Source organism: Schistocerca serialis, unplaced genomic scaffold (genome assembly GCF_023864345.2).
Source record: "Schistocerca serialis cubense isolate TAMUIC-IGC-003099 unplaced genomic scaffold, iqSchSeri2.2 HiC_scaffold_303, whole genome shotgun sequence".
In the NCBI taxonomy this organism is placed as follows: Eukaryota; Metazoa; Arthropoda; class Insecta; order Orthoptera; family Acrididae; genus Schistocerca; species Schistocerca serialis.
This window is the reverse complement of record NW_026047871.1, coordinates 122,501-127,500: the sequence shown is the minus strand read 5'-3', so window position 1 is coordinate 127,500 and position 5,000 is coordinate 122,501.

Genomic DNA, 5,000 nt, shown 5'->3' with positions numbered 1-5,000 from the left:
CGAACTCTCCCAGCACAGCGCACGCGCCAACACGTCCGCACAGCTGCGATACAAACCACCTGCGAGAACCGCTGGGGCGACCGAGCAGCAGACGGCGTCGCGGCGCCGAGCGCCGGGCGGCGGCGCATCCTCAGCGCACACAGTCCTCAATCGGACGAGCACACTGCAGATGGCCACCGCGCTTCGCACCGGGCCCGCGAGGACCTACTTTGGCCGCAAGGCGCCGCGAGCAGGGGGCGCCGGCGCGCAGCTGCGCCGCCTGCCGCGTCCGTCGGCCGGCGCGCCTGCCACTGGCCGCCCCCACCAGCCGGCTGTAGCGCGTGCGCCCACGCACCGCGCTGCCAGCACGCCGGGCGGCCCCCCCTCACCGGCCGGGGACGGTCCCACCCAGCCACCGCCGCGTATCGCCTCACACCCAGATCCCCTTTCGCGTTCGTGGGCATGGTGGGTCCCCTTTCACGTTCGTGGGCATGGTGGGTATCCCTGAAACAACCGGTTAATAGCTCGACCGATCGTCGCCAACACTGATTCACCTCTAGCGAGAACAACCGCACCACAACGGGTTACCTGTTGTTCATTTGCGTAACGTCACCAGCAAACGTAGACGTCCATCGCCATTTGCAACGAGTATTGCATGCCTGTGTCAGGTGTCACAACACACTACGTCTGCCCACATAGACGCAACAACATGTGCACGCCTCGAGAACACGTGGAAGGTAGCCCCCGTACGTATGCGGTGTCCATTGCGCGAACGACTGTCAGCCGGCCTCTGCAGGATGTCGCAGATGTGGAACGCGGTGCAACATGCTATCACGGTGTGTGAGAAGAGACGACTACGTCCGAATACACGCTCCACTACATCAACAGACTGCTCATGCTGATCGCCATCCAGGGCGTCCGTTCCTCCCACACGTCTGAATGGCGTACCACACTGCAATCCAGCTCTTATAGGGAGACGACACGTAGCTGCGTGCACAATATTTGGACTGTATGGTCTGCCGTTGCTAGGCGCAGTCGTCGTACGGTCACACATGTGCCACGATGTATCATTCAGTACATACGGACCAATGTGCAGTACAGTTTGTGGGTTTTGCGTACATCGGCGGACAGGTGACAGGCCGTACCACAACGTAGGCTGAGTACGTCGGCATGCGAAGGGCATTGAACATGCAAACTTCTCAACGACCAGCTTGCGAAGGCAGGGGGGAAGGGGGGGGGCATGTACGTCCTGCTGCTATCCACATTACAGTGTATAGCAGGAGCATGTGGAAAGTCAGCAACACCTGCAAGGTGTTTAACATGACGCGATACACAGGGGACCGGGCAGTGCGAATAGCGAACTATATTGCGAGGGTTGCGGTTAGGCAACACTACACTAATTTAACGAGTTGCATAACAATTACAGAGCAGGTTCAGCGACAACGTGCGTCAGGTTAAGGCGCAATATAGGTTAGGTTGAGGCACAATATAGGTTAGGTTAAGGCACAACATGGGTTACGTTAAGGCACAAATTGGGTTACGTTAAGGCACAACATGGGTTACGTTAAGGCACAACATGGGTTACGTTAAGGCACAAATTAGGTTACGTTAAGGCACAAATTAGGTTACGTTAAGGCACAAATTAGGTTACGTTAAGGCACAAATTAGGTTACGTTAAGGCACAAATTAGGTTACGTTAAGGCACAAATTAGGTTACGTTAAGGCACAAATTAGGTTACGTTAAGGCACAAATTAGGTTACGTTAAGGCACAAATTAGGTTACGTTAAGGCACAAATTAGGTTACGTTAAGGCACAAATTAGGTTACGTTAAGGCACAAATTAGGTTACGTTAAGGCACAAATTAGGTTACGTTAAGGCACAAATTAGGTTACGTTAAGGCACAAATTAGGTTACGTTAAGGCACAAATTAGGTTACGTTAAGGCACAAATTAGGTTACGTTAAGGCACAAATTAGGTTACGTTAAGGCACAAATTAGGTTACGTTAAGGTACAATATGGGTTAGGTTAAGGTACAATATGGGTTAGGTTAAGGTACAATATGGGTTAGGTTAAGGTACAATATGGGTTAGGTTAAGGTACAATATGGGTTAGGTTAAGGCACAACGTAGGTTAGGTTAAGGCACAACGTAGGTTAGGTTAAGGCACAACATAGGTTAGGTTAAGGCACAACATAGGTTAGGTTAAGGCACAACATAGGTTAGGTTAAGGCACAACATAGGTTAGGTTAAGGCACAACATAGGTTAGGTTAAGGCACAACATAGGTTAGGTTAAGGCACAACATAGGTTAGGTTAAGGCACAACATAGGTTAGGTTAAGGCACAACATAGGTTAGGTTAAGGCACAACGTAGGTTAGGTTAAGGCACAACGTAGGTTAGGTTAAGGCACAACGTAGGTTAGGTTAAGGCACAACGTAGGTTAGGTTAAGGCACAACGTAGGTTAGGTTAAGGCACAACGTAGGTTAGGTTAAGGCACAACGTAGGTTAGGTTAAGGCACAACGTAGGTTAGGTTAAGGCACAACGTAGGTTAGGTTAAGGCACAACGTAGGTTAGGTTAAGGCACAACGTAGGTTAGGTTAAGGCACAACGTAGGTTAGGTTAAGGCACAACGTAGGTTAGGTTAAGGCACAACGTAGGTTAGGTTAAGGCACAACGTAGGTTAGGTTAAGGCACAACGTAGGTTAGGTTAAGGCACAACGTAGGTTAGGTTAAGGCACAACGTAGGTTAGGTTAAGGCACAACGTAGGTTAGGTTAAGGCACAACGTAGGTTAGGTTAAGGCACAACGTAGGTTAGGTTAAGGCACAACGTAGGTTAGGTTAAGGCACAACATAGGTTAGGTTAAGGCACAACATAGGTTAGGTTAAGGCACAACATAGGTTAGGTTAAGGCACAACATAGGTTAGGTTAAGGCACAACATAGGTTAGGTTAAGGCACAACATAGGTTAGGTTAAGGCACAACATAGGTTAGGTTAAGGCACAACATAGGTTAGGTTAAGGCACAACATAGGTTAGGTTAAGGCACAACATAGGTTAGGTTAAGGCACAACGTAGGTTAGGTTAAGGCACAACGTAGGTTAGGTTAAGGCACAACGTAGGTTAGGTTAAGGCACAACGTAGGTTAGGTTAAGGCACAACGTAGGTTAGGTTAAGGTACAACGTAGGTTAGGTTAAGGTACAACGTAGGTTAGGTTAAGGTACAACGTAGGTTAGGTTAAGGTACAACGTAGGTTAGGTTAAGGTACAACGTAGGTTAGGTTAAGGTACAACGTAGGTTAGGTTAAGGTACAACGTAGGTTAGGTTAAGGTACAACGTAGGTTAGGTTAAGGTACAACGTAGGTTAGGTGAAGGCGCAATGTAGGTTAGGTTAAGGTACGATATACCTTAGGTTAAGGTACAATATCGCTTAGGTTAAGGTACAATATAGCTTAGGTTAAGGTACACGTTGTAGGGAAAGGTGTATTTTGGGGGGGAGGGGGCGGCAGGTTCGTTGATAGTGATTATCGTAAGTGCATGCCTGCGGGATCATCCGATTTGTCACGTCAGGATGCACTTGTGGCTCATGACAGGCGGCGCTCCGATTCCAAGGTTGTGGCAGATCTGTGTCTTTCATTCCTGCCATTGTTTGTGTACTGTGACAGGAGGCAGTATTGTGATGTTGGGTGCACCCCTGTGTAGGACATGTGTGGGTGTTCGTGGCTTAGCTGAGCAATGGCGGATGTCGGAAGGGTGGGATATTCTGTTTTCTGGGTGGACCTCCCGGTCTGGTTATGATAGTGTGGATTGTGTAATGTGGCGGAGAGGATGCACCGGATGTTCTTCCATGCTGGTGGTTAGATATTGTGTGTGTGCCTGTTAGAGGCAGAGAGTAGTGTGTGATAGTGTCTGGCTGACGTGTGGTTCTCATTGTGTGCAGAGTCTTTCAGCATGTATAGGGACGGTTGTATATATTATCTGTATTCTGATGGCTCTGCATCTATTACTAATCAGTGCCGTGTATACGGTTACTCTGGTTCCAGTCGAAACTGTTCTATCTCTGTACATTAGTGACACTGCGGCTCCACTATGTTGCCGCCCCTGTCGGCCGTTTCCCCCAGTGTGTGGCTAATGATTATCAGCAATCAGTCTATTAGTCAATACCGGTAGTGTGACGACGTGAAATGTCCGGGATGGGGGAAGCTACACGCTTCCCGTGGGTCAGGGCCTAGAAAGACTCTTCCCACGCAGGAGGCTCGGACTGTCATTACTCTTCCGAGAAATATATTTGCCCAGCGTTTTTTGCGACTGCGAGTGCGACGCGTACGAGTACCGACATGGATGGGGCGCTTCCTAGCTGATCGCTCAGCATCGGAGAAATATATTTGCCCAACGTTTTTTGCGACTGCGAGTGCAACGCCCAAGGGTACCGACGTGGATGGGGCGCTTCCTAGCTGATCGCTCGGCATGGGAATCCGTACAGTGAGCAATGCGATCGCGTCTGTAGCTTGTACGTGGTACAGCTCGCAGCTCATGTATAGGGACAGCGGGAATGTCGCATATTGGACATAACTCTTCATGAAACGCAAGTTATAGGTGTGGATTGCACATTACGACTGCGGGAAACTTCCGCCGTTCATCCGCTGGCGTTGCGAGTTTGGCGGTTGGGGTGGGGCACGAGCGGGTGCGGGTGGTGTGATTGCCGGTCCACGACTTCGTGCGGCAGAGGCACTGGCGTTTGGGTGCTGTGGTCGACACAGGCTGCATGCTTTGTGGGTGGCGTCGAAAGATGGGCACTGTGGGCCCATCGATGTCTTAGTCGGCTTGGCGTCCCATAGATGGCGGTATCGTCGTTGCAGGAGCTCATGCTGAGGGAGACCTACAGATGGCGGTATGTTTTGTGGTGCGCTCGACATGGCGGACCTAGTGTTGTCAGATTCGCATAGATGGCGATACTGTTTTGCCAGCATGGTTGGCGTAGTTCCGTCGGATCCCTGTAGATGGAGGTGTCGAATGTTTACT